The sequence below is a fragment of the Podarcis raffonei genome, chromosome 2 (assembly GCF_027172205.1).
Source record: "Podarcis raffonei isolate rPodRaf1 chromosome 2, rPodRaf1.pri, whole genome shotgun sequence".
Classification (NCBI taxonomy): Eukaryota; Metazoa; Chordata; class Lepidosauria; order Squamata; family Lacertidae; genus Podarcis; species Podarcis raffonei.
In genome coordinates, this window is record NC_070603.1 from 538,108 (window position 1) to 545,870 (window position 7,763).

A 7,763-nucleotide genomic window follows, 5' to 3' on the forward strand; every position below is an offset into this window, starting at 1 on the left:
TCTGGGGAAGGCATGGGATGTGTGACTTTCTGCCCCAACCAGCTGCTTCAGGTCACTACGCATCTCAGAGAAATGGACAAACAGTTCCAGCATTTCCGGGAACTTTTCCAGCAAGATGGCAAGTATTGGAAGCATTTTATTTATTTGTGAGTCATCTCACACTTCCTCCAAGTAACTTGGAAGGGCTAGGGAATTAGCTAAGCTTGGGAGGGGTGAATCTGCCTCCCTTCTCTGCCGTTTTCTGCATGTTTTTTTTACTTCTGGTTCTGTTCCATTTCTGCAATGAATCTTCAGACTTTGTTTTCAAACATTCATCTCAAAATACAATTTTTGAGGAATATATGGTTTTTTATTTTAAAAACTGTTACATTTAGTAGAGGCAATCTGTTAATTATTATTATGGTCATTTTTTCATATAGAATGGTTACCGACAAGCACATACAAAATGCAGTAAAAATAATGAATGTCCAAAATAAAAATAGAAAAATGAAATGAAAATACAGAGGGGAAGGGGAAACCAGGAGACAACTGAGAATGCAATGCCACATACAATTATCACATATAAGAAGAAAAAGGTGAATCAAATTAGTTCTCAATAAAGCCTCTCCACATAGTAATCTGTGGAGCAGGGGGTTTAGTGGGCTGTGTGGATCAATTAACATAGGAGAAAAGCTAAGTTGCATAAAAGTGGTCTATTTTTGATGAACCACTTAGGACTCTCTGCTTGTGTGTCAGGTGTTCTGACAGCGCAATGTCCCATTCACTAGCTACTCTTAGGAAGGAGGTGAGTCCGATTTCCAATGGGAAGCCACTGACATTCTGACTGCGGCAATAAGCATAAACTCAAGAGATTTGTGTGTGATGGATTGGTGAGTTGGCACCAGGCTCCAGGGACAGGTGTGCCAGGGCTGAGTCTGGGGACAGTGCCTGAGAAGTGACGGTGGAAACAGTGTGCAAAATTTGGGTCCAGAAACTGAACTATGCAGCAATCCCACTCAAAATGCATTTTTTTTGTATTTACATTGATTAGTCAGTCACCTATTAACCTTCCACTCTAGGGTAATACACATGGTAATACACATAAGGAAATATATCTTCAATGAGTACTTTCTCTCATATCTTTTATAAATTTAAACTTTTAGAAAATGCATTTTAACCGGTAGTGGCTGATGCAGTACAAGGCAATGGGAATGAATGAGGTTGCACACCCTGAAGATTTTAATATTTGGTCCTCACAATCAAGCTAAACACTATACCCATGGTCAGCATGCTGACTCTAGTTAATACTAATTTGTTTGTTTTTAAAGTCAAGCACAAGAATTATTCACACCCCTGAACATTTATCAGAATGCAAAAAGATGTGAGACTTCTGAATCATCTGTATTAATGTATAATAATGATTAATTAAAGTGGCTGTCCTGCCCTATTTCTGAAGGGTGGTAACCAGTTGTTAGAACACACTCTCAAGATATTCTCTTGAATAAAGTCTAGTTAAAACAGCTAAAAATTTAATTACACTGCAAGCCAATGCAAACTTAAGTGCAGTTAAGTCAATGAAAATCTATAGGCTTAAATGCACTTAACTGAGCGTTGGGTTGCGGTCAACTGCTGTATAACTCCCATCTTCTAATGCCTGAATCCTAGCCTAGGAATTCCAGGAATTAGTACTGCCAACTGTTGGTTATTTTTACTCTCTTGTGGCCACTGACACCCCATTGATTTAAATTAAGTTTGTTGGAAAGTAACCTTCTTTGGGATTGTGCCCCATGTTAATTAATGGGTCAAGGGTGTCATTTGAATCTTTCCCCTTAAGCAACAAAATATATTAAGGCAGTATTGGCAAAGATCACTACAAAAGTGTTTCCAGATTGATTGTTGAGCTTATGGTGGGACTCTAATGAGGGCAACCACTTACTGAAGGTATATTTAGCCAACTCCCAGAGGACAAGGTCCCTTCAGTCCCCCCATAAAATATTTGAGGGGGCTAGTCCTCCCCCCAAAGGGCATTGCCATTCAAATGGTGTTTGTGCGCCACATCTTGTGATCAGTTATGTGGGGCAGGGCTTACTGCCCCGCCCTCCCATATTTTATTCAGGTGGGAACCCCAGCCAGAACTGTTCAAGGCATGTTGAATTATTCCCAAATCAGTACAAGAGACAAGTGGTTCTTGTGGCACAAGTTTGCTGCTCGCCCCCCCCCCCCAACTCCTCTTCACAGAGTCATAATCTTTGTGCTGGGAGAAATCCAAAACATCATGTTCCCTGAGCGCTAGACTTTAACAGTGCAGTCCTATGCAGGTCTACTCAGAAGTAAGTCCTGTAATGGAACTTTCTCCCAGGTAAGAAGCAATTAAGTAAGTGATTGCAACCTCAGATCATTAACACTCAGGAAATGGTCATAAGACAGAAAAGCCTTGTCTAAATATGCAGGGGTGAAACTAGGCTTTATTTCACTCGGATCATAGGCCCAGTTTGGTACACACACCCGTGCACATTTGCATGCGCGCGCACACACACACACAGCGTGGAACCTCAATGGCGCCCCTCTGAAAGCTTCCGGCTATTCCTTACTCCTGTAACTACAGCACTGCCTGCTATCATAGGTTGCTGCCTCTATGCCTCATCAGAAGCTCCACAGTCAACCAGGAACTGCTTTAGTAACAATGCAATCTTTGCAACAAACATCATTATACTAAGCTGCAGCTGAACACCAGCAGCAACCGGCACGAGGGCCAGGCTAAACAGGACACCATTCACGCAACCAGCAATTGTCTGAATGACTTTTTCAAAGTGCATTGCAAGCATGATTCCCACCTCCCACCCCAATCCAAATCAGGACTCTGGTGTGAGCTTCAGCCCTTTGCTCCTGCTGCAGTTCTGATCCAGAGTGCATGAGAGTGAACAGGAGCTCACCTGCTTTTTTTTTTTATAAAATATTTATTGAGGTTTTACAAAAAACAAAAGTTTACAGAATAAAAAGAAAACATATAAGAAGAAAGAGATAAGAAAAAACATACAAAAATACATAAAAAATAAAAAATAAAAATACAAAATGCAAAAAGCGAATAAGTAAGAAAAAAATAAAAACAAATCCATTTTTTGTATCTTTAAACTCATTAGCTTGTTTCCTTGACCTCCTCACACCTCACCTTTTTGTATTCCCATTTACATAATCAAATCAGCAAATCCTTACCCTCTTTCATTTATCTTAACTCTATATCTTAACATATTATAACTCTATATTTTCATCCATTATCAATCCATTTTTGCATATTCTTATTAACTTTGTTGCTAGTACCCCCTATTCAATCCAATCATCATTTTAACATTCATTAATTTTACAGTGTTTCTGTAGATAGTCTTTAAATTTCTTCCAATCTTCTTCCACCAACTCTTCTCCCTGGTCTCGGATTCTGCCAGTCATTTCCGCCAGTTCCATATAGTCCATCACCTTCATCTGCCACTCTTCCAGGGTGGGTAAATCTTGTGTCTTCCAATACTTTGCAATCAGTATTCTTGCTGCTGTTGTTGCGTACATAAAAAAAGTTCTGTCCTTCTTTGGCACCAATTGGCCGACTATGCCCAGGAGAAAGGCCTCTGGTTTCTTCAGGAAGGTATATTTAAATACCTTTTTCATTTCATTATAGATCATCTCCCAGAAAGCCTTAATCTTTGGGCACGTCCACCAAAGGTGAAAGAATGTTCCTTCATTCTCTTTACATTTCCAACATTTGTTATCAGGCAAATGATATATTTTTGCAAGCTTGACTGGTGTCATGTACCACCTATATATCATTTTCATAATATTCTCTCTTAAGGCATTACATGCCAAAAATTTCATACCGGTGGTCCACAACTGTTCCCAGTCAGCAAACATAATGTTATAACCAATATCTTGTGCCCATTTAATCATTGCAGATTTAACAGTTTCATCCTGCGTGTTCCATTTTAACAGCAAGTTATACATTCTTGAAAGTATCTTAGTTTTGGGATCTAACAGTTCTGTTTCCAATTTTGATTTTTCCACCTGGAAGCCATTTTTTTTGTCCAAATTATAGGCCTCTCTTATTTGATAATAATGAAGCCAGTCTCGCATTTTATCTTTTAATTTCTCAAAACTCTGCAATTTCAATTTCTCTCCTTCTTGTTTCAATATTTCCCAATATTTCGGCCATTTGGCCTCCATATTGAACTTTTTCTGAGCCTTCGCTTCCATTGGTGACAGCCACCTTGGGGTTTTATTTTCCAATAAGTCTTTGTATCTTATCCAGACATTGAACAATGCTTTCCTGACAATATGGTTTTGAACAGGAGCTCACCTGCTGCTGCCCCAATGCAAATGGCAGGCATGGGTGAGTCAGTAGGTGCTTGATATAGTACATTGATACCCTAAATAGACATGGAGGGCCCTAGCTATTTCCGTGACATGATGAACTAATAATCCAACAATTTATGTATTTCTGCTTTGAAAGAGAAGTGCATTCTCGAATGCCTCCTTTGGTGAGGACCAATGCGGCTGGTGCTTGCCACATTGTGCAGCCTGTGAGAAAAGTCACCAGATGGCGCTCAGCAACAGCGAACCCTGTTTTCAGACTAACCAAATTTGCATCCTCTTCAACCAGCATCCTGTTAAGTTGGGCTGAACATCCAGAGCCAAGTTGAGCACAGCTTTAAAGTGTGGAGGCTGGATTACATCCACACTTCTTATATTTATCTGCAAAGGAAGATCATAGTTCAGTAGTAGAACCTCTGCTTAATGTGTCCAGAAGTCCAAACAGCCAGGTTTTTTGTTGTTGCTGGCATTTCTAGTTTAAAGACTAGATAGCAGGCTCAGATTCTGTCCTCCTGACCACAAACTTAAGCAATATCTGACCTTTGACCTCACCCATTCCTACTTTGTACACATAGTAGCTGCAAACCTTGTGTAATGCACATGGGGCTGCATTCTGACTTTGCATAAGACTGTGGCACCACTGACCAAGACCCCCATTTATTGCTAGGAAGATGTGGGGCCAGGAGGAAATGGCTGTGGAGATCCCATGATTTGCATGCCTATCTGTGGGCAGCCCCTATTTTGCATTGAGCTGCCTTTGGTTTGCCATTTCACAGTGTCCTGGTTGGATTATCTCTATGGCTATAATCCAATCCACATCTAGCTGAAAGTAAGACCCATTGACCACAATGCGGCATATTTCCGATGATTAGGCTGTGAGACTAGTTTCTCCTCCCCAACTATTCTCTCTTGGAAATATCCCAAGGCTGTTTTGTCTCCCATAATCTCTGGGTTTGGAAATGATTGAGGACCCCTTCGTCCTGGTTCCTTCCCCAACAATTGTCCCACTGCATTCATGTTATCTTGGCCAGCAGACATCCTCTTTGCCTTGATAAGAACTCACTCATTTAGTGTGACAGCTCCTCCATTGTGGAACTCCCTGCCTGTTGCTATTAAACAGACACCTGCACTTCATTCTCTTGGGTGCCTGCTGGAGGAATTCATTTTGGCAAGCCTACCCTGATGCCAGTGGCGTAGCGTGGGTTGTCAGCACCCGGGGCAAGGCAAGTAATTTGCGCCCCCTAACCCGTGGATTTGCGCCCCCTAACCCGTGGATTTGCGCCCCCTAACCCATGGATTTGCCCTAACCCCAGATGTTGCGCCCGGTGCGGCCGGCCCCCCCTGCACCCCCCACGCTACGCCACTGCCTGATGCTTAGAAATGCTGATGTGAATTTTAATATATTTTAGCATTTTAACTTTAGTACATTTTAAAGTATTATGTTTTTAAATTTATCTTTGAAGGTTTTTTCTTTTTTCTTTACCATTAAGCGGTATATAAATTTTATGTAATAAAATAAATGAATTAAATGTTTATTATTTATTAAGTTATGTTATGACAACCCAATAAAATCAGAGATAGAAATAATAATACACGTTTATCTGCTGTTATTTTGTTTGCAGGCGATGCCCTCTCAGACCCAATTGAGGTTAGACTGGCTGACTTGCTCCAGGCCACCTCATCATTTCTCAGCAAGTACCCAGCCTTGAATGGTTCTGCCATTCAGCCAGCCATTGCCTCTCTCATCACCTGTGTGAATGGTGAGTATCTAACCCCAGGTACTTTCAAGCCACCCTGAACAATGTTTCCAAAGACAATTTAAAAGATGGGGTAATGACATATAGAATATAAGAACACCTTATTTATCCAGAGGAGGGGAAATTTAGCAAGCATCACATATCATGGCTCAGTAATAAGAGGCGGTGTCTGCCACAGTTCCCTCTTCCACACTACCGTTATATATTTATGTGCTGCATTTCTCCCACACCCTTCAGGGGCCCTTCATGGTTCCCTACCCTATTTCAGCCTCAGCAGGCGGCAAGATTCACCCAGTCAACTGGGTGGCGGAGCAGGAATTTGAACCTGGGGCTCCTGCAATCCTAGTTTTGCATTCTAAGCACAGTGCCATCTTTTATTGAAGGTCTAGGAGACCTTTCCTTCTGGTTCCTGTCTGCCTTAATGGATGCTGCTCCCACAGTGGCGGAGACCATTAGCAAAGAATAAACAAGGATTATTTGAGGGTAATTGTCCTTGCAAGCTCCCCACAGGACCCGGGGCACTTCACCCATCGGTAAGCTCCCTACTCAGCCATTAATGAAGCAAAGGCACTTTATTGGAGTGAAATTAGGACTAATATACAGACACATGCTGGAATAGATGGGACAAAATCACAAACTGCTAAATTGGAACAGCTACAAAGCCGTTACGACTTGAATTGAAAAGACTTCCTTTGATGCAAAATACGGTATGTGGGGGGAGCCTTTACCCTTTCTTTATATATATCATGTTTGCTACATAAATGATTTGGCAACCCACCCATCCCTTGAATGCTAATAAACTGATAAAAGGCAAGAAGAGATAAAAGAGAACGGATTATATTTATGGATTACAATGAAAAATATAACTGAGAAAATGGAAATGGATTTAAAGCATCAAACTTTCACTGTACTGCTATGGGAGGACCTGGACTTTGAAGATTTGCCAAGGCTTTGGCGGGAAACCAGATCGTTATTGAGAGAGTTGACCGAGAAGGAGAAACCGGAGTCTTGTTAAAGCGTTGGCAGGACACCAGTTCATTCTCTATCTAGACTCAAACAATAACCAAAAAAAAGATGGTGTGTGTCTGCCTCATTTTCTGGGAACAAAGGGGGGGGGGAAGAGTGGAAGAACAGAAGTAGCGATGCTGTGCAGGACAGATAGAGAACAGGAAGAATGAAGAAACAACATGGATAAGATAAACATCACACACAGGAAATATTTGGGATATAGAACTCCTTTTGCAGGAGTTTTTCTTAATTAAATGTGTTAATTCAAATGGAAGACAAAAACTCTGTACCTAACTTCCAGCGAGGCAAAGTGGCGAGCACCATGGCGGCATGGAGCCCCTGAAGGCAGCCAGCATCAACTGCGCTGCCTGGCTGGCTCCCAGGCCACCAGGACTGCTGCCACCAATGCTGCCACCAGAGAGGAACCAGGGGCGCCCACTGTGTCAGCCAGGGGAGCTGCCAAGAACCCCCCCAGCGACTTTGGCCAAGCCGGAACCAAGAACACCTGGCCAACGGCCCAGCAGAGCTCTGGGGCCTGGAGGCCTCCGGAGCCAACATGGGGGGGGGGACAAGAAAAAAAAAGAAGCCCCAACCTCCCCAGCTTACTGCTGCCGCCACTGCCGCCAGCGCCAAAGGTAGAAAAGAGTACCAGGAGGGCCAGGGAGG